Raw genomic sequence first — 23846 nt, forward strand, 5'->3', positions numbered from 1 at the left:
TTTGTCACTGTCAAAGAAATGTTTTCTTATTGAATTTTTAGAATAGATCCTCTGTTTGAACGAGAGGAAGAGAGCTAGGGCTAGATTCTTCACTGGCAACAGAAGGGTGTTCAGTGCATTGAACCATTCAAAGTAGAATGTTTCTGCACGTCATTGATCTGATATAACAGAGTGTAAATGAGGTGTATCTGGAAGAAAATGGTGACACGGCAGTCATAACTCAAACTATTAAAAAGAAAAAGGTTGCAAGAACTTTAACTGTCTTAATGCAGAAAATGTACCTTTGAGAAAAGTTTCCCCACACGCTTCGGCATTACTGCACTTAACTGATGAAAAACATTAGGGAAAGATTTTTTTTCTATCACCAGAAAATCTGTAAAAGTAAGATTGTTGCTTGGACTTCAAACTCCTTCCTGTCATGCATAAATGACAGGTGCCAGTTGCAGCAGTTTTCTGTTCTCCTTTCTGGAAAATTTGAATGGTGCTCCTGTGATGAAAGAGCCGGCTGCCCACCCACATTCACAGCTACAATAAGAAAGACTTCTACGATCTTTCTTACCACATTTTTTCGTTTGAAGGTAAATTCTCCAATGTCAGGTTTTAGAAAAATGACTGCTTAAAACTCAAGAGACTAACAATAAAGGTGGTGTGGGGGTTGCAGCTGGTCATGCTATCCTATCAAATGAATTAAACCAGGTTTTCATCCAAAGGTAAAAAAACAGGTATTGCATATCACTTAAAAACAAAGGATAAATATTTCATTAGCATTTTGGATGACAGGTTGCTGATATTTTTGCTGATGTTTTTCTGACAATACACCCTTGATATTGTAACAGTGTTGTCTCAGTCAGCCTAGTACATCATGTAATTCATATCGTTCAAGCTTGTTTCAGGTATGGGTTCCTTTTCCATTAATTATATTCCAAACACATGTATACGTACCAGAGCTGTTGGGATGTCTATTTCTATTAGTTTAACAAGCCCTAGTATTAATGAGATTGCTCTATAATTGAACCTTTTCATGGGTCCCTTGGTGATGAAATTATGCTAATCTGAACCTGCAACCACAAGGCATCCATCATACTTGATCAAATAGTAAACATCAACAGTGATATGCTAGGAGTGTAAATGTGCCGTTAATTATTACATAAATAACCAAGCCGCATTATTTCATCTCTGTATTTGTGCAACTCAATAAAGTGGGTGAAGACTCAGTGTACCAGACTTCCACTATGTGGCAGCATGGTCCACTCAACAACAGTCTGAGCCCGTAAAGACTGTGGAATCCTGAGGCCTGATATACTTCTGCGTGTGTATGAGAGGAATGAAGGTGGATGTAGTTCATCTGCTCTGAGCCGCTGTTGTGGGAAACAAGGATACCGATCAGTTACGTACCTTTCAAAGGGAAGAAGCATGCCATTTCCCAGCTGCTGGAGCCGTTGGCTACTAAAGCATGTGTGCTTTGGGGATCACCAAGGGTTTTAAGTGAGGGACACAGATCTGCTACAGGATGATTTATCAACTTCATGTTTGCAAGCTTAAGCACATAAGATCTTACATACCTGCACTTGCCAAGATGTGAAGATTTGAAGAATGCTGTGTTCCTGTAGGCATCGCTTCCCACCTACGGTCACACCGCACTAAAGAAAAGAGGGAAAAAAAATTATCAGGCCACTTTTAATTAATAATCCGAGTAGAAACAGAACTGTCACAGTCCAGACAAAAAAATAGCATGCTTTTTGTGTCCATATTTTTATTAGGTGCCCTGTACTTTAGAACTGTCTGCATATCAATGCAAGATGCTTCTATTTTTTATTTCATATACACAGAGGTGAACAGGAGAAAAGCAAAGATTCTTATTTTGTTGGTAGCATTTTGGCTTGACAAATCACAGCCCCAATATTTATCTAGTGACCAGAGTATTCATCCACAATTCATCTGCTCTAGGCAAAATATCTTCCCAGAGATCTTAGGAGTACTGTGATCGAGATGCATACTTCACTGATGTGAAATACATTGGTGCCAGATGTCAGGGAGCAGTTTCTTAAAAACCAGGTAACGTCTCCTTTTTGAATGTACTTCACTAATTTTTATACAAGGGAGTACAGTGTGGTGATTATATTTGCCTTTTAACCCAGTTTGACACATGCCTTCCCTCTGCACTTTTAATAACTAGCAGAACTATTTTAACTGTATTTGTGGGAACAGACATTCTGTAAGCCATCAAGCTACACATTCAATTGCTACCAAAACATAGGGATATTTCTTGTGCTTTTTCACTATCCATTCCATAGAGGGAATATATCATTCGATGAAGGAGCATTCAACAATATCTTCAATAATTTTCGAACATAATTAAAACTAAGTTCTCTGGATTGATGCAGCCCTGGGGCACTGCAACACAGAGCACAACGAGTTGCTCACAGTTGATTCTACCGCTGTTAAAACCAAGATAGAGTCCTTGTGGCAGGGCCCGTTGCGGTATTTTGTTACCTCTACCAGCAAGTGAACTACAAAACCTCATGCTAATTTAACAAGAAATATGTTGGGACAGTTCAGTATATTTCTAAAAACATTTTCATCAGGTTTCATCTCTTTAAAAACATTCCCATTTTAAGACGTTCCCATTTAAAAACATGAGTCCTGAGTCTTTTATATGGACAAAGACACAGAAACGAGATGAGAGAGCATCGCCTCTCTGAGCTCCAGGCTTATTGTGCATTTATTCACATCCTGATAATGACATTTTGCATTCCTGAGATAGTTTGTCCCAACTTTCCCTTATTAAAATTGATTTATTTTGAGATATACAACAATAATGGTCAGAGTTTCATAATCCAGAAATAGCACATCAAAAAGTACAAAGACATACTCCGTCTTGCAACTTCTTCCCTTTCAACATTTGTGTTTTGAAGTGGAAGCACAGGAGACTGCTTGTGCAGCACTCCTCTTCAGAAACTGCCACATTCTGTTGCTGCTTACTTAAGCTAAGCAACACAAATCAAGCTACTGGGAGCAGCACCCTTTGCACACAGCAGTGCAGATTTACCCAGACATTTTTTCCTGTTAAGAATTGCCACTGAATGTAGTCACAGAAAATCTACCTTAAATTATGCTAGGAGTGAAAGGAGTTAAAACTCTCTCTCTGGTCTCATAAATGCCTTACAAGTCAGACGCTGGACTCAATTCTGACATTTACTCTGCCGACACTGCTCATTTCAGCAGCCTGACTTACTCTAGTTTCAAGCAAGGCTAGTGGCAGGCTCTTTAAGAGATTTTTTTTCCCCATCTGTTCTTTTTCTTGTTTTTGACAGCATTGCCTAATGCTGCCATTTCACTCACAAGTGTTTCTGTAAGTATCTCCTGCTGAATCAGCAGCTTCTCATACTGACTGTAGCCACGCCAGATATATCAGGTTCACCCTGCTCTGTGCACACCTATGAGTCTTAAACCGTACAGAGAAACCCTGTGATTCAAAAAGTAAAATATCAAAATGTCAAGGGACTCCAAAAATTGAAGAGACATGAAGAAAGAGAGTACCCACATCCAGAAAAAAAAACTATAGACAGTAAATAAGAAACTAAACATGGCACACGCAGTGGCAGGCACTGTTCCTACAGATCTGTAGGTGTCCCCTGAGTCTGCGTAGGCTTATACGGAAATAATTTGCTCTTCACAAAGACTATTCCTTCCCCCTGGTGAGGTAATGGCACAACTACCCTAGCCAAAACAGCATCAGGGTGCTTAGAAATTCTGTCCTGCAGGCATGATTTCCACAAAAGTGTTTGCTTTCAGATCCCTTTTTTTTAACCACAAATGCATAGTGTGAAGCTTGCAGCCTTCAGAAACATCTGGATCACTATCACAACATAGGCCAGATGCTGCACGAGAACATCCTCAGTTTGGGTTGAACTAGGACATTTTTAAATACTCACATTCTGCTCTCAGTGTTTTCAGTCTCAGAGAGACCTTGTACCAGTGCTCATTGTCTCCCTTTTGGAAACCTGGATTTTTTATCACCTGAGCTTCTCTAATTTCAGATTCCAGTTACTGAATTCAATTTTTATTTCTTTCTATATTGATGATTCCTTTAACAATGCAGATATATAAAACAATCCTCTATTTTTCTGTTGAACTATAGCAATAATATACCATAAGCATGGAACTTCTAAAGACAGAAGTTTCTTAAACATTTGTACCATTATTTATCATAATAACCAACTCTATTACATACAGATTGCACATTAAAGTCACTCACTGAGGTCTCATTTCTTCTTGGCATTTTAAAAATAAAAACTTCAAACTATTCTTACAGTTCCTAGTTTATAGTTATCAACAGAAACCTGTCCTTTCTTTGTTACATAACTCTGTATCTTTTAGTTGTTATTTTCCCTTTGCTTCCAAACAACAGCTCGCACCTAAAATACTACTGCTTTCTTGTTAAACATAAAAAAAACATAGACAAGAATTCAAGCAGCCTCCAACTATAAATGTTTCTATTTAAACTAGAAAATCTTTACCTAATTTACACCTTTATTAATTGCATTATTATTGTTTATGGAGACCTCCTAAGTTTCAAATCTTGATAATACATTTACTTTGACTAGCTGCTTGGTTCTTCTGTTTATAGAAGTCACCTGTCATAAGATCTGTCTGCAGTAACACTGATCCTTTTTTATGTGAGACAAATACATTTTCAAAGCACGAATGACATGCATTTGGACTTCTCTAAATAAGTTAAGTTCTGTTCTATTTTCCTAGTCATACAAATCTCCCCATTAGAGTTCAATAGCAACTTTTGTCCAATTTATTATTGACAACCAATTAGGATTCTTAACTGTTTACCAGAAATCCGCAATTGTTTCTTGCCTGCATATTCGATATTGCAGAATAACATAGATATAATACTTAATCAGTTTCCCTGATGACAAGTATGTTCATTAAGAATGACTATATAATCATATCATAGAAACATAGAATCAACCAGGTTGGAAGAGACCTCCAAGATCATCCAGTCCAACCTAGCACCCAGCCCTATCCAATCAACTAGACCATGGCACTAAGTGCCTCATCCAGGCTTTTCTTGAACTCCTCCAGGGAAGATGTCCCCACCGCCTCCCTGGGCAGCCCATTCCAATGGCAAATCACTCTCTCTGTGAAGAACTTCCTCCTAACATCCAGCCTATGTGTCTATCTAGATCATTTTGCTCGTGTCAAGGATATCCCTCTGCAGTTTTAAATCAATATAGTCCTGATCCTTCCTAGACTGGGAGTTACCCAACCAATCAACCAAAATACAATCAGGAAAAGCCAGCACTTACATTGAAAGCCAATCGAGTTAAGTAATTAGTGCAAATTTTCTGAAGTTCCCATAATTCAGAAACCATCATTCAGACATGTCACTGCCGAAATTCTTATCTCTTTCAGTATTCTGGTTCTAACTAATTTATCTCACAAATCTCAAGATGAATGCCAATTCAATTGCATAGAGATTTGAAGCTTTCAAGAAGCTACACTTCATACAAAACAATTGACATTATTTTTCCAGATACTCAGAGAGTCACAGGAATATCAGTTGGAAAGAAACACTGAAAGTCAGTGTTTCCAATCTTCTACTTGGGCAAGGGCTTCTGTTAGCACTACAATAGTCAGGTCTTTCTGTAAATGATTCTTGCAAATCAGCACAGGCCGCATAACACGTCTGGGCAATCTGTTCCAGTTGCGCAGGCATACTCAGAACATCACTGTCCACAATAACATAACTAAGGACTCTGAACTATGTATGTGCTGGCTTCGTTGGGAAAGAATCCCAGGCCAGCCATGAGCTGCAGGTCATTAGCAGCTCTGAGTCAGCCAAGGCAGCTGACGTGAGTTGGTTTCATGTATATGGCTTTATGTCTTGCTTTGACCTTGGTAATTTCATTAACTCTGTTTTCATTTCAACTTGGGGGTCTTATCTAATTTTCCTGAACCCCCTTTTCTGGTGGAAAGAGGTGATAGAGCAACTGCTGCAATTTAGGCCCAGATATAGGCTAAACATATGTAACATACTGCAAAGACCCATTAATATCAGAGATTTTCATGTAGTCTTGAAAATCAAATGCCCACCTTATTTAGATATAGATGGGTGAATCTGACAGTTGCATCTATCACAAGAATTTGGTCCATATGTCAGCCTATAATATTAATTTTTCTCCCAGTCCATGTAACATTTTCAGATATCTTTTTTCCTCGCAGCTGATTACAGAAGTTACATGCATCTGAAGTTATTTCTGGCGCCACAGTAACAAAAGTATCAGTGCACAGCACTGGACTGCAGAATAATAATAAGCTGAACTTTCAAGGAATTCAAAATCCATCGGGTAACTATTCCAAAACTCCTGAAGCAGATTTGGTTTTGCACTCTTCCTAATATCTCGTGCCTGCCAATACCTGTCACCCATCTTTTCATGAACATCTCAATCAGTACAACTGAGACAAATTAGATGCCTGTGGATATTCTCATGCATTAAATAGATATGCATGCTCAGAATCACTAAGGGACAAGAGAGGTGGCCAACCAAAATAAAGCACAAAAATGTAAACGTTACATGAAGGGTTGGTATTACTGTTTCAGTGATATCCCAGGGACAGAGGTTCTTAAATTCCAGCTGAAAACCTTAGAAGGCAGTGTCTCAGAGAGCATAGCTGTATGCATATATATGTTTGCATGTACTTAAATGGCCCTCTTTTTCCACTGTAGCTACAGAAATAAAGTAATTTTCTTTTAGATCAGCCACACTAACCTTGCTGTCACTGCAGCTGGATTCTTATCAGGAATCAGACAATGTAGTTTTAAGTCAGACCTGCTATCATTGCTCTAGATGACAGACTGAAATGGTTTCCCAGGAGGTATGATACTTGACACTGCCCACAGACTGACCAACTGCAACGTTCTGAGCACCTCTTTGAAGAGGTGAGGATGGATAGGCTATTACTCTGGGATAAGGGCAGTATACACTTTACAGCCTAGGAGTAATGATTACAAGCTAGAATTAAACTACTAGCAGTCCAGCTGCTATGATAGAGGTCAACGTTGTATCAGGCAGTTATGGAAAACAGAGCCTAAACAGGTTTGCATAAAGCAGCAGTGTGGCCACATAGACCTGAACATGTCCTGGCTTGCCCAGACATGTTTTTCTGCTCTCCCTCCCTCTGTTGTCGGGAGAAGCAGCTGCAGAAAAGGAAGACAAAGGGGCCTGGTGCCTTTATGTCTGTCCAAACTTCTTTACGGGGTACCTGAACATGTTCATACACTTGTGTTCTGCCCAAAAAGGTAAAAGCAAGCCCTGACTTCACTTAATAGGGCTAAGTTTGTCTAACTGCGATTCTGATTGGCTAATCTGTGTCCAAAGGCCCATTAGACTCAGACTACATAGATAAAAGAGATGAGCAGATAGCTGCAACGTGCTTGCTGCTTCCTCCACTGCCTCCTGCCTTTATTGTGCTCTCTCTGTGACAATGCCTCAATGCATCCTGCCATGCTCTGCTGAGCTATAAGCTAGCCCTGCACTCACAGCCTCCTCAGCAAAATTTTGTAAACTCTTAAAAGAATCCTAGCCTTCTGTCCTAAGCAGAAAGGAGCTTCCTAAGTCCATCTAGTGGGCAAGAGGTATATTGACTGTAAGAACTTCTCTCCCAGTTCAATTGCGTTTAAAGCTGTATTACTGCTAGTTATTTGTTCTAGATTCAGTTATTCCTTTATATAAAGTTCTCATGACTGTTGCAAAGAACCTAGTTAAAAAAATTCTTGCTTGAGTAGTGAGAATGCTGAATATCAAAATCAGCAAAGAGTATTAATTTGGAAAAAAATCCCATCTCACATTCATTAACTCCACTCCATAACAAGCGGAAAATGACACCTTCCCTCCACCAAGCAGGAACTACCCAAAAATGATACACAAGGCACATGACACAGTGCAGCAATCAAAGATGGCCAGTCAAAATGTTGGCACTTACAAAGTGTCACCACAGTGCCTGTAGAGCCTGGAAGCTGCTAAATTCATGCAGTCTCCAGAGACAGATTTTCAGGTTCAAACCCTCAAACTTAGTCATATTAAGTGGGTGAAACTTCATGGCATAACAGCAGAGTGAGCAGGGAAGAAAACAGAGTCTCTGTAGAAAGAGGAAGGAATGGCTTTGGAATTGGATGTGGTCAGGAAATTCAGCTGACAATCTCCAGAAGTAAAGTTACCATGGGCTGGCCTCCTGCCCTAACAAGACACCCTAACTAGATTTCAGTCTGGAAATGTCCACAGGACTCACATGAATACACCTACCTTCCCCTTCCCACACTGGGCTGTCTACTTAATGCCCCAACAAGCACAACTTTTGCTAAGCAGTAGAGTCCGCATTTACCAAATACAGAAACACAGAATTTACTGCACTAATAACTGTTTCCAGAGACATTTAGACTACTTAGCAAAAAGCTGACACTAAACAACTTATTACAGGTACTCAAATTCATTGACAGCCTTTTAAAAAAAACAAAAAACCTGCTGCCTCCTCCAAAACCCTTGGAGGAAAAATTAATCTGTAGACCTCACTGACCTGTGCCACTCCTAACCTGTTAGATGTTCAGGACTGAATCTGTTTCTTATATTTATTCTCTGACCACTCCACTCACTTTGTTTGCCTTCCTAGGCGTAGCCAAGCTTTTAAAGCTTTCACTGCAATCATTTAATGAGACCTCTTATACAATAAAATGCTCAAGGTCATAGGTTGAGTAAGACCTGCAAAAGATTAAATGTAGGTGTAGATGTGGTCCTACGCTAGGGAAACTGTTGAGAAGATAACAGCTAACTCCTGGCACTCTCCTTTGAAATAAAAAAAGGTTAGTAGAGGAATCATCATGTCATTTTAAAGATCACTTCTGTACTTCCTTCATCTTTTAAATTTGTATTTCCACCTTCTCTTGCTCAAAAGATTGCAGACTTTCTTAATATCACACTTCACATTAAGATCAGATTCAAATCTGCAAAACTCAGTGAAGTTGTAACAGTTAATTTTAGCCTTGTGTCCCACAATCAGGTTTCAGAACCACTATGTTCATTAATGCAGCTATGCCTGCAAAATCCTAATGTTGACCACTGAAAGAGTGCTGTGAAAAAGCATTATGCCTTCCTCAAGAAGTCATACAAAACCCCTGAAGTTCTACAACAATTGCTTAATACTTTTCGCCTGACAGCCTAGAGAGATAATACTTTTCTGGACTGGGTTACTCTTTGCTGCACAGATTTCATGGCTATACAGTAGATATATATTATCTGTGAAAAGGGGTAAATGGAAATCTAATTAGATTTCATTTTAAGTCTAGCTGCTGCAATTATGACTTCTGAATAAAAGTGGTTGTTATTTAGCAGGGTAGCTTAAGCAATGCACATAATTATTATAATTATTATGTACCTAATGATATCTAATAGGAATCAGCATTGTAAATAAATGCTGTAGACTTCAGCAGGGTGGCCTGCACTTTGCAAAAAACTAAATAACAAAGGTTAATAAATATGTTTGCAGATGATTGTTTTACAGGAACCCTGGGCAGCACTGTCTGTTGGAGATTAGCTACATTAGGACTCAACAGACCAGAAAAAATCCAGAATAATAGTCTTGATACCAGCTTATAGATGCGATGCATCAAAATAGCTAAACCAAATTCCTTCTTCCACCAGCTCCCATTTCTACTCAAGTATAACCTAGACTGTTATTTTTTTTCTCATAAGATCGCTAAGTGGACAAAATGCAATGTCTTTATGCATCAAATACTGTAAATGAAACAATGTGAAATGAACTAGATAATCAGTTCTTCTGTTCCAAGCTCTTATTTAATTTTCAGAATTTAAGAACATAAAATGTATGCTGCTGTTTGAAGAGTGGATTGCAAGAGCTGCAGATGCAGCTTAACCCCTGTTTGCACTGTATTAGCAGAAGAATTGTATTTATGTGATGAAGATAACGTCCACTGCTGATATAGATGACACATTACAGATTTAAAATTGCATGTGTTTGCAAAGTACATTTCAGTATCTTCCATTTCCAAAGCCCATTGTGTTTTCAATTATCTTCCCACCACAGCAAACTAGGGAGAGACTAATCAAGCATAATGTCTTCACATACTTCCCACTATGCCTTCCTTAGAGAGGTCAAAGGGCACTGTCAGATCATGATTGCAGCTTGCTCTGCCATGGGAAACACTGGTATGATTTACAGTTTTATAGTCTCCATCACTAAATGTAGCAATTTTTAACAGCATGCTTAGCTACAAAAATAATTAAGCATTTTATTTAAAGTTTTCCCACATGACCTTTCAGATAATTTTAACTTTTAATTTTTTTTTGTAGTGGTCAATTAGGTTCCAGGAAGGAAAAAAAAAAAAAGGATACCAACCTGTGGAAAATATCCCAACAATGTGTTTAAGACTCATGCACTCATATGAGTGTAAATAATTTCTAGTAACACAGGTAATACAGGCTGCAGATGAGGGGGAAGGGTATGGATCTCTCACATATTAGTGGATGGGTTTTTAACTGACTGCTGCCCTAGAATAAAAGGGCATAATCCAAATAGTCACCTAATTGCCTCCTGAATTGAAGGTTTGTAGGTCGGCGCATAAAAGATATCCCCAGGCGAACCTTCCATCAGATGTGAGAATTGACCACCCATTCACTCACTCACCTCTTCTTTGAGGCTGATTATGTTAAACTATCATTGCTGTGAGACTAAGCACCTTGTTGCACTTCTCTATCACATACAACAGGCAGTGGCAGTATCAGGTCATCTGAGGAGGGGAAAATTTATCTAAGATTCTGCAAATTACTTCATTTTATACATCCAAGAGAATGAGACCTCTAGGACACTTGAACAGAAACATATGGATAGAAATCATCCCTATGGATGTGCCCTTCACTGTTTCTGAAAGGCAGAACAGTTTAGAAGTTTTACCCCACTGTACAGCTATCATATACAAGCCTTACATGCAGACCTAGAAACAGCACCTTACAACATGTACCTTAGAATATGGTCCTTTAAATACATGAAGCATATACCAACAACGAGAATGAAATACCGCCGTAAACCTAAGCTAGGTTTATTAGAATCTACTAAAGGTGCAGCTGTCAGAGTGAAAGTAATTGGTCAGCTGAACATTATTTCACAACATAGAAAAAGGGAGCGATGCTTTTGGAACAAATAAGAGTGCTCCTTTCTGGGTCAGCTTTCAATGCAGGAATAATGTGAAATTATGAAGTTGATTCAGCTCAGAAAAGGCATAATTTTTTTAATCACAATATTTTTTAAGCCACAAATGGAATTCATTTTAACATTTCATGAATTAAAGATACACTTTGAAATTGCATCTAGCTTCCTAAAAGCATATATAATAGATCCATACTGCAAATTTAGGCACTAATGTAAACCCAGTTCTATTTACATTTTGATTGCTACTTCATATCTATCAATTAATGTACTGTACTCATAAAACACAACCTTCACCACCCTGCTGATGTGAAGAACTTTCATATACCTTTCAGGCTCAGTCTCTACAGATTTTGTTGGCAATGCTAAACATGAAGTTAAGTACTATATATGTGTTTTTATCTATCTAAAATTTATTTATCCAATATGCTATCAACTAGTTTTTCTTAGGTGAATACTAACCCTTCAAAAATACAGCCTAACAGAGCATTGAAGAAACAAAATGCAGCCTGTTGCATGCATGTTAATACTGCTTTAACAAATTGCACTTGAAGTCAACTGCCCTATTTTTCACTGATATTACTAATAACTTTGATTCAAAGAGCTAACATTATCCTCTTTTTATTTTTTTAAAAAGTACTCTCCTTAACTTTCCATTGGCTTTAAGAGGATTTTTTGGTATGCATCGCTAGCAAGGTGGGTCTGCCCATTACATCCCAGCAATAGGAACACATAGGAGGCCAGTGGGCTTAAAGAGTGACCCTTTAGTCAGTGAGTAAACATCTTAAAAAGAAGCCAAACCCTACTTATTTTTGCATACATATGATTTCAATAGTATTATGCAGGTGAACAAGGCAAGCTGAGCTAGTATTAATGTGTTTGTTTACATAACCAATCTGCAAAACAAGTCAAAATATGCCCCAAATGATGCAATTTGAATATTCAGATGGAAAAACAGGGTTTCCTCTCTCCCTTCTTCTCTCACCCACTTAAACAGCACTTTCAGCAATTAAGATCCAGTTTATTGATTCTTCCAGCTGCTAGGAAGAAGGTGGTTGCTTATATTGGAAGACACAAGTCAGCAAGTCAGAGAAAGGGCTTTTCAAAGCAGGCCACATCTTAGTGCTTCAAACTTCTTTAAAGCAAAAAAGATTATTTATTTAAAGCAGGTTGAATGTTGTGTTTTGTTCTGTGTTCAAATCCTTTGATAGCCACCATGTGTCTTTCCCCTGAAGCTGGTGCTGTAAATGCAAATGGTTTGTTAGTCATGGCTACACTGGACTATTTAAGCAGATCAGAGGCCACAGATCAAACTACCAGTGTGAAGTGAGGAATAGACATCAGTTTGCTTTGAGGAAAAATTATGCCATAAGGAAGCTAGCATTCAAAAACAGGGCTGGGGCATGCACGTAGGCAGTACAGCTGGCAGAGTTAGCAATCACTTGTATGCAAATAGGTTGATGAAAAGCTTTGTACCATTGCAGTGGGTCAATGCCCACCAGGGTGGATTTCATGGCACTGGCCACTGAGCTCTTGAAAGATCAGGTTGCAGTGCATCGATTTAAAAGATCTCTTGCAGAGATTTCAAACTCTGGCTCCACTAGTATCAGTTATACTGGATGAGACTGAAAATTTGTTCTGGTAACTAGAGCTTGTTCGTATTTATTGCACATCCCTCCCAAGAGCTGCCTCCTCCTCAAGCAGGAATTCTGGTGCACAGCAGTGGGAAGTTAAGATCTGGGAGTTTTTTATCTTAAAGCTTTCTATACATTTGGCAATATAATTGGCACACTTATGTGCTACCTAGACAAAGAAGCCTCCTAATTCATGTGCCTCAGTTATGCAGTATGTTGCATGTGTAATTATAACATGCTAAAACTGAAATACTGCCATTATGCTTGAAACAAGATGTTTCCATGGGCAGGTTTGTCATTACATGAAATGTCAAAATGTACAATGTTTAATCTGCCAGAAATCACTTTTCTGCAAACAGACTCCCAAAGTTGACTATAATCTTGTCTTTTTTTCTCCCCACTCCTTTATTTTCCTGCACTGAAAGGCTTCTACTGAAGACAATTAAAAGGAAAAAAAACTGAAATGGGAGCAAACATGATACCAGAAAATTATTTGTTTGTCCTCAGCAGAGGAATGAGTGGCAATTTAGGCCATCAAGTACCTTCTCTTGATCCTGCAAGGCTTGAAAACATAATTGTTTGTTAAATCTCCCTCTGAAGAAAATATATCAATTTGGGTTTGTGTAGAACCAGAAAATAAATGGATTTTTATGATAAGCCTATGTTTGGGAGGATTATTTCAATTTGCTACATAGATATGACCTACATTTTTCAAAAATCAGTAATAATTTCCCAAGAAGACTTTGGTTCTATTTATACTCATCAATTTGTTGTGATTGAGAAGAAATTGCTTCTGAGATTTGATTTTAAAAATGTTTTTAATTTCTGGTATTTATAATTTAAGAGTATATAAAGAAAGGTCATATGTTGCTTCCCCATCAGTTCTGAGTTTCTTTTTGAAAGTGTATACACTTTAGCATAGTTTCTTGGTGACTAGCTAAATGAAAGGGAAAACCTAATGTTAACACAAAACCTTTAGAGGTGAAATCTGTAGTTTTGTATGAAGGTCTACTTAAGGACACGGAAAAGGAAGAGATTACATATCAAAGACATGTTCTACTCTAGAAGAGCACCACCAAGTTGAACAAACAAATATTTGTCATATGAACTAATTTTCAGTGTGTATTACAAGAATAACTTAAGGACAGTTCTAGCTGACTTTCATACTCATGAGAGTTCTTTAATAACTTTGAAAGATGGAATTGAATAGCATGTCTCTTTAACTGCAAGGGTGTTTGTCATGGGTTTAGTTGAATTTGGTGGTGATATTCAATACCATGCTGCTGTCACGGCAGCTTCAAAATGAAAGTGCTGGCTGGAGCAAAGTATCACAAGGTTTGAAGTTCAGATTGTAACATGGGAGGCTTCCTGTCCTGGTTGCTCCTAGTTTCTGGGTTTGGGTTGGTGTTTTCCACTGGATGAGCTGTGGGGAGGTTGCTGGCTTCTGCATTTTACTGCACTGTTTTGCAAGTAGGCTCAGGTAATTGTGCATTGGATCATTTCCAGTAAAACTCAACCTCAACCCAGAGGTTTGGGTTTTTCCTGTGTTACTTTCCCTTCCATCTGTGTGGGGAGAGAGGGAGCTTGTCAGAGCCCCACCTCTACATGGTTTTCACATTTAGCTTTGCCTACTATAAGCACTTTTAAACTTAATTTTTTAATTTAAACTATTTCATGAACTGAAATTGTGGCATTTACACAATGCTTTAATGATGTCCCATGTAACGTAACAGTGACCATCAGGCCTAAAAAGCTGCCCTACTGAAATTAACACTTTAGTTTGGATGTGTACCAAGGTGCACTAGATCCCAGTGTTCAGTTATGGTGAAGCAATACTCAGAAAGTAAGTCTTTCCAGAAAGTGCCACAGATGATGTGACACACAGAGTTTCTCCCACAGGTTTTCAACAGAAGTATCTTCCCAGTGTAGTACAAGTATATTTTTCCGCTGAAGTGCATCTTCAGATAAGATATAAGAGTAGGGTTTTGAATTTCTGTAGCTACCATTGGCCCAGCTGATCATCTTTTTATCAAGCTGTTAACCCTAGCTTCTTAATCAACTACAAGACTCAGATAATTACATTCTACATTCCATCGTGTTTAAACTGCTGGTATCAAGTAGCTGTGTGATGGTCAGATTTGGAGTGAATATAGAAAATGTCACCTTTCCTGGAAGAGGAGAGCGTAAACCTTTCTATTGGATTTGTATACCAGTTGGACACTGACCTACTTCAGTGCCAAACTCTGTGTACCTTTAAAGAACAAACTATAACCATTTTGAGTAAAGTAGCCTCAATGAAGATAAAAAAAAAAAAAAATCAAGAGATGTTTCTCTGCCTTCCCTTATATGGGAGCTTTTAGCTCAGATGCTCAGCTGAAGCCAGTCTGAACAGATTTCATCACATAATTCTTTGTCTGAGGGAAACAATGGGACCCTCAAATTATCTAAACACACCAAATTCTGGCAAATGCAGCTGAACATGAGCAGGAGGAAGATACTGTGAGAACTACTGGTTAAAATACTGACAGCATGCTGCTGGTAGGCAAAAAATATAGTGTGGAAGATGAAAGTTTATGTTTAGCCTAACATATCACCTGTTTAGCCTAAGTCTTACTATGCCACTACTGATAATGCAGCATTTAGCACAGCTCTTGGAAGCAAAAGATTACAAAGATGAATGGAAGTGTGGCAGGCTGGAAAGTAAAAGAAAACTAAAAGTAACAGGTGAGAACTTTATTACTTTTAATGATTTATTAATAAATTCTATCATATTGAGAGGTAAAATGCATATGTAAACATTTATATTTAAGGTGGTAAGATACTTCACTGTCCTTCTTGAGCAAAAGTTACAGTTACTATTTCTGTACAGAAGCACAGTAGAAGTCACAGCTAAATAATCTGCATACAAGATTGCAAAACTGCATACCTGTGTCTAGCTGGCAAGCTAAATGGCTATTTGGGCAAATGTTTGCTGTGGTTGCACAGGTTAGTGAAGTGAACTTGAGATATCTGACAAAACCTATGTGTTTCACAGTAGATCAAAGAGGTAAAGTGAACTGTGTAAGGAAAAGAGGAGGGGGAAGAAAAAAAAATAAAAAGGAGTGATTTAACCAAAGAATTTGGTTCCAAGCATACAGGAAATTAACTATTAGTGATGAAGAATCAAACCTGCCAGCCTTGAATCACAGTTTGTTTGCAGACATGAAATCATCTCAGTACATATTCAAAAGCTTGCTGTATGTGTCTAACACACAGATGACTCAGGAAGTTTCCCTATGTACCAGATCAAGAGACCAATCAGTGATTCTTCCTAAGCAACACCTTCAGAAAGCATTTGCTTGAACAGAATTCCAAGAGCACTACCAACCCAGTTCTTTTCTTATAAGTTCCAGTTTTCCTGCTGTTTTAATCTCCAAATTAGATCTTTAGAAGTACCCTGTGGTTACTTCACTGACATACTACAATTTCAGGCATAACAGAGCCATGTGGTATTCACAAAAGCTTAAAATCAAAGAGTGATTGTGGTAGGCATAGGCAGAAATAAGGAACAGATACAGTGCAACTGCAACATCTTGAATGCTACTGCCAAGCCATGCAAATAAGTCTATCCTTATTTTCAGAGCAGTTACTCTGAGCTCCCATCATCTGTTACCAGTCTTGGCAAAGGGTATTGTATAAAGGTTATCAAGCAGATATAACCATACTAAGTCATAGTATTACTGATGACAGTATGAAAAACAAAGTGCCCACAAGCCATCAGGAGTGACAGTCTGGGCAACATGAACCTATTTCTTGCAAGAAATTGTCAAATTCAAAGTCTTCCATTTCTTTGTATCTCACATCAGGAAAGTCCTAAGGAACAACAAAAAAGCACTATCATATAGAAGCAGTTTTGTTCCCTTGAACCTCACTGTCAGCTATCTCCCAAAGACTATTACATAAACCACCTGGATCAGGTGTCTGATTACAATAAGACTGGAGATGATGTTTCATGCTGTTCGTGATGTCCTGAGGACTCTGGTGTAACAGCAAGGGGAAGCATTGCCCAAGAGGATGAGTGTAAGATTGTATCAACTTTATCCCTACAGAAGAGGTATTGTTCAATATCTTACAACAGCAAAATGCAGTTTGAGTCAAAGTGGTACCATGGCTGACTTTCTATTTACAACCTCAGCGTGTTTCCTAATGCTGCAGAGCAATTCTTAGCTTCTGAAAACTTCCCTAAATCCTCTATCAAGTTTCATTACAGGTCTTGACTGGTTCCAAATAAACGTGCAATAAGGAAAGGAAAAGGCCAATCCCTGTAGTAATGTTCAATTACATACAGTTCCTCACCAAAGTCAGATTGCAGTCTTAGTTGAGTAGATGGTTGGAAGCAGAATTCCATGAGGGTTTAAACTGTCCTCCACATATTTAGCACACAGATGTCTAGAACACTGTGTATGAAATACTTTTCAAACCACCATGCACAGACAGTTGCAACCTGTACAGTTAATTTCAGAGGTAGGAAGTGCATATGGCTTGAGGTACTGGAACTGACAAACACCAAATAGACCTATCAACATGCAGAAAGTAATAGTACGTGCACACAAACACATTAATTCTTGCTCTCCTCCCTGTTACACTGCCAGGGCAACTCTACTGTCCACCTGCACACCATGAGGCTCTTGAGTGACCAGTGGCAGAGCACAGCGACTTGTGCTTCTCTCCACTGACCATTTTCTCGTCACACATTTACACAGCGACAGTGACAGATGATAGACTGAGATCAGGACAGAGGTGGATGATAACACCAGAGCTCGCCCGTTCATACAGCTGCTAACCACCTTTCAGGTTTCCCAGAACGTTTCCCCTACAGCATTCAAGCACAAATAAAAAGTAACCCAGCACTGCCGCAGTCTGCAGCTGCCACTACTGCTACAAAACTAACTAGTAACTTACATAATACAAACTCTGTGCTCAAGAACACTGACAATCATGGAAAATCCAACAAACCATCTCTTTCAGGTAGAGGTTGCTTTTTTGTTTTGGGTTTTTTGGTTTGTTTTTTGTTTCTGCTACACAACTTTTGTCTTTATCCATTCTCCTCCCTCACGCAACTGAGAACATTACCAAGTTTGAATTTAATTTCACAAATAATTGCAGCTGGGCTGTTTGGGTTTTTTTTTTTTGACAAGCAGTATTTTCAGGGGGAAAAAGCAATTTTATCTTTCCAATTTTAAATGATGTTTTGTTTAAAGTCGTAGTTGTATTCAACTATAAATAAAAAGCTCTATCGTTAAAAAATTCAACTAAGTGAAACCAATGATTCACAGGCAGGTTAAACCACAGATCTGATAAGGTTGATTACTCTGATGTATGGTCATGGTATATAAATACTTGTGGTAATTCTAAATGAGCTGCTACCTCTAGACTGCAGGTGTGTATTCAGAAATGCTACCTCAGGCACCAGAAAGCTTCTCAAAGTGACTATAATAAAAGTACACTTATCATTTTGCCATGGTAGCTCAGAGATGACCATGTTCTACACTGCAGCACACTCTTATATGCTCTGCTGAAGACTGTTCTTAAGGTCCTAAGATGCCCAAACCCCAAATAATTCAAAAGAGAGTGCAGGTTTTGCAGTGAATATCTATTCTTTTCAAGTCAGCACTCTCTTAGAGTGCAACACACTATTTTAGGTCTCACTCTAAACCTCTCATTTAAGTATGCTGTTGGTGTAGTATTTTGTAACTTAATTACTTCTATTAGGATACCAAATTGTATCTGCAGACTAAGACACTCAGTACAAAACCCTTTTCTTTTGCCAAATACCAAACATGACACTGTTACATTTTCAAGCTCTGTACCCAAAAAGAAAAAAATAGAGGATTTTTATAGAGAGTCTAAATGTGTAACTAGGCAATAGGCTTCATGTGTTCTCTCCACACTCTAAACTCATGACACACCATTATCTTGAAAATTATATCACTTTGAGTTTCTCCTAGGACAAGACAGGTGGATGGTAAGGAATTACCTGTGTGGGTTTTTGCACTTTAGGCTTCCTACTCTTTGTTACTCATCTTTTAATCCCTCCTCCTCACAGATTCCTGTATACGTGAATCACAGGAACATAAAGAAAGTGAACAACAAAACCTGCCACGAGTCTGTGAACAAAATGTTCTGCAGATAGTAAGTCTCTATCAAAAAGGAATCTGAAACTGTGTTACTTTATGCTTTTAAAAAACATCTGTCAGAGGTTTTTTGGATGAGTATTGGTCCCAGTCTTAAGAATGCAATATACAGCAAAGCACACTCAGAATGAAAATAAATCAAATAAGACTTTTAAGAAAAGCTTTGTTAAATGTACAGTATTTGCCTGGATATGGAAAACCCACATATAATTTATTTACTAGTGAAGAAAGAAGTAGCATTGTTAAAAAACAAGATCAATTAATCAGCCTTACAAGCAAAACAGGGATAGTCTCTAGTTCTCAATGCAGATTTAATCTTGTAATATTAAAATTAGCAGAGTACTGACAGCTAAGCCTATGTAGTGTTATATTCACACTGTACTGAGAAAGTTTTCTAGTAATGAAGGAGAAAAGGAAATGACAGTAACAAAACTCTTGTTTCTGTCTTTGAAAGTTTGTTATTGAATTGATTTAATTATGTTTAAATCAGGTCTGTAACTAAACCCTACTGTAATTTGTCAGATCTCAGAATGCTTTGGTTAACTTGACAGCAAATCTTTGTGTTCCACTACCTAGAACACCAATATCTTCAGAAATATTCCACAACCAAGTGCTCTTACATAACTTCAGTAGATTGCAAGTCCATGGTTTCTACTGTTTTTTTTTCCTTGTCTTCAAATGGTGCCCAATGGGTTGTTTTTGCTACTCCCTTATAAGGAATTTTGATTAACCTCCATTAAGTGACTAATTTATCTAATGCTATATTCTGAGTGGTTCCCTTGAACCAGCTCCCAATTACACCAGCTGACAAACAGCCACTGCATTGCAAAAAAAGAGAAAAGAAAAAAATCCATATTTTTAATGACTCCCTTGCTGTCCCCCATATATGTCATGCCATATAGCTTTCCACCATCTGCACCTCTTCCTTTATATATATATATATATATATATATATATATATATATATATATATGCATTTTGTATTATAAATTGCCTAGCTGTGAGGTATCTTGACATTTGACATAACAGCAGGGCTGGGGGGAGTGTAAGTGCTGATCATTAGATTATTGCTGAACTATTCTCTCCTTTCCTCACCTCCTCCCTGTGTTCCCTGGAGACACAGGTGTTAATAAAATCAAACAAAATGAAAATGGGTAAATTATTGCAAGCTATGAACACCTACATTGTGCCATGCCTCACTAGTTTCCAATACCACCTCATTCTTGAGACAACCAAAGAAAAAGATGCAATTTCATCCTGTACACTTGGTGGTATAAGGAAAGGACAAAAGAGACAAGATATTGCAATCCAAAGGTCAGTGACCCACTCCCTTGTATAATTATAGCATTTCATTTATATCCTACCAGTCTGTCTTTGGATGGCTGATAGTAATTTATTAGCTAAAAATGAGCTATTAAAAAAAATTCCTTCATAACTAGTGCCTGAGCAATAAAGCTGTACAATCTTACAAGTAGATGAGCACAAGCACTAGTTTGTAATTCATTTTCTAAAAACACTAATAAAAAAATATTCAGAGGCACATCAGATCTAGAGATCTACACCTAAGTCTCAATGCTGTTCTTGAGGAATCCTGAAAATGGATTTTTCAGAGATTTATGGGTCTCAACTATTCCTGACTGTAATATGGATCAAACTGAATTTTTCACAATGGATGTACTTTAAACCTTTCTAAAATATACAGTGTATTTTGTGCTCCATTCTTCATTTCCCATGATAAAGCACATACTAAATATAGATTCCCTCAAGCAGGCTTCATGCAGCAACAATAACTATGTATGAACATTGATGTTGAACCTTTTGCTAATATATGTTAACAGCTTATACATAGATTTGATGCTTGTGTTTGGTCCCCTTATAGGTGATGCGGTAAAGCTTGGTGTAGCAAACCATGTAGGGGCTTCCTGCTTCTTTACAGTCACAAGCAAATTAAAAAATACAAATAATTAAAAATAAAGATCAACCATAATAAGCAGGTAGTTCTAGTCTTCGTTTGTCACATATGGCACTTCAGAACTTAAATGATGTGGCCCACCTTTAGTCATGAGTCTGATAGCTATCATAATTGGAACAGTACAGCAGTTTTTCACATTATAATCTACTGATTAACCAGACATTGATCTCTTCTTCCTAGTATCAAGTGACAGAATGAGAAGAAATGGCCTCAAACTGCAATAGGAGAGGTTTACTTTGAGTATTAGGAAAAAGTAAGCATTGGAATAGGCTGTCCAAGGAGGTGGTGGAGTCACCATCACTGCAGGTATTAAAAAACTGTGTACACATGGCACTTTGGGACACAGCATAGTGGCATGGTGGTGTTAGGGTCAATGGTAGAACTTTTCCAACCAAAACAATTCTACGATTCTGTAAGCACATGAGGGAAAAAACTCCAAATCTGTAGAAATGATTGAAGAATCACTCAAGTCTATTCTCATCCAATATGCCATGCAATACCAATGGCTTTACAGACTCGCTCTCTCTAGCACAGCAATGTTTCACACCTCGATGCAAACCACTAAAATGCTATATACTATACGATTTTATTAAGAAACCAAAAGAGAGAGAAATCTTTCTAAAGGGCTGGTGTAACAGAACAAATCAAGTGCTGCCCATTAACAATACTGGAAACCTAACTATCAATGCCAGATACTTCAGAGAGCTCCAAACACAGGTCACACCCAAGTTTCACTTACATGCCAGATACACTGAAATCAAGATTACAGCTTCTTAGGAAAAAAAAAAAGGATAACTTTCCATTTTGAAGCTGTCTATTTAAGCCAGACCACAGTAATTAATATTTATGAAGATGAGGGCAAGAAACATGCTCATAGCAAAAGAGGATTTTGAAAACAAAAGAACCTGTGAAGACACTGGTGGGACTGAATGAATTGCACCTGAGACATCCACGCAGCTGGCACACTGAAGTGAGATTAAGGTAGGACACACAGAAGCACCTTTTTTTTCTTTTTTCTGCTTGGATCCACATGCAGTCTAGGAGAAGTCTTGGTGCTTACTCCAAACACACTTCCCACTTCTTATTTCATAGGTTTATTTGACTGCTCCAGACACCAGCATTTGATTTCAGGCTAAGTAGCAGTGCCTGGAATGTGTTAACTTTTTTTAGTGGTAAGTACTAGATGTGTTATGGATTTTAAACCTGCATGTGTTGTGTATTTCTAGATTTATATCTTACCTAAATATAAGAAGTGGACAGGAGAGCTCCAGTAAGAGCTTGTCAATGGTATTTTCAGGTGAAAAAAATAAGAAAAAAGGTGGTTTTGATCTGCAGAAAGTGTACAAAGTGCAACAATTAAAACAGAAGGGCCAGTACTGGTAGGGAATCAACTTCACTTGGAACTCATTAAAATTTCTTTGAAGATGAAACTAATTAGATTTCAATGAGACCTTGGAGCAGAAGCTCACACTGACATGAGAATATTTAACCTGTAGTCTACAGTGCTTCAAGCAACTGATAGTATGATAAATAGTTGCCTGGCTGTAGTAACCACACAGAAGGAAAAAACAGATTACCCTAATCAAATACAGTCAGGGTGATGTTGCCTGTCTCTGTGCTCCACATTTCATTCTGCAATATTCTGAAGTTTGCAGTTATAAAAATGGAAATTCCGAGTTCTTAAAGAGGAAATTGTAAAGGATTTCTTTTCCTGTCACCTCCAAGAAAACTTTGATAACATTCAGGGCCAGTTCAGCTATGCTGATTGTGCCAGCTGCGTTGAAGCCAGTGGATCACTGCCAATTCATAACAGCTGAGCATCTGATCTAACGACAAGGATTTATTTACTACAAGCTTATTCTAGAACTTTCATCATCCAAATCCATACCTTTTTTTTTAAATTAAGGATATTTAGAGCTAAACATAGTATTTGTTGTCAGGTGGTGGAGTCACTGTCCCTGGAGGTGTTCAAGAAAAGCCCGGATGAGGCACTCAGTGCCATGGTCTAGTTGACTGGATAGTGCTGGGGGATAGCTTGGACTGGATGACTTGCACTAGTGACTAATTCATATACATATTTCAGGATCACCACAAAGCTCAAGCCAGGACTATACAGTGCTTTATTATACAGGCATTTTTATGCTGTTTATTTTAGATGAAGAAGAAGTTGCTCCAGACAGTGCAAAAAAAGCCAAATAATGATGTCAATAGAGGCCTAAAGCAGAGCAACTTCATTAGGCAACATGCACTGTAAACAGTGCTTTACAGTTAGATCACTGGAAAGAGTCAGAAATGGGAGGACATTTACACAAAGCTCCATGCCATAAGGGTGTATAATGTCCAGAGAGTTGGGTGAAACCATAGCTATGAATTCTATGATTCCATATCCTTCCTCTTAAGAGAAGGTGGCATTTACATGGTAAGCAGTATGTAAAGACAGTGGGGAAAAAAAAACAAACCAAACCCAAACCCTCAAAGAATTTGCCATTTAATCTCACTGCACCTTCCTAAACAGGCAGATCCTGAATATACAGTGCTCAGCAATATTTTATCAAGCCTGGGCAGAATTCTCTTACAGAAGGAACACCTGAATTCTTTTTAGCATATAGGTACTTTCTGCATGAATCAAGAATATCAAATTAAGACAATACTTTGTACTGTGTAAGAGATTCCCCTGAGGAGCTTTACAGACACATATTTAGAATACACCACACAAATTTTACACCTTTCTAATCCTAGGCAGTGTTTCCTTTACCCAATTTTTTTTCTATTAACAAAAAGATACCATTCTTATGCAACAGTTTGAAGTTTGAGAGTACACCTGGTGCCAGCAAC

The sequence above is a fragment of the Pogoniulus pusillus genome, chromosome 20 (genome assembly GCF_015220805.1).
Source record: "Pogoniulus pusillus isolate bPogPus1 chromosome 20, bPogPus1.pri, whole genome shotgun sequence".
Lineage (NCBI taxonomy): Eukaryota > Metazoa > Chordata > Aves > Piciformes > Lybiidae > Pogoniulus > Pogoniulus pusillus.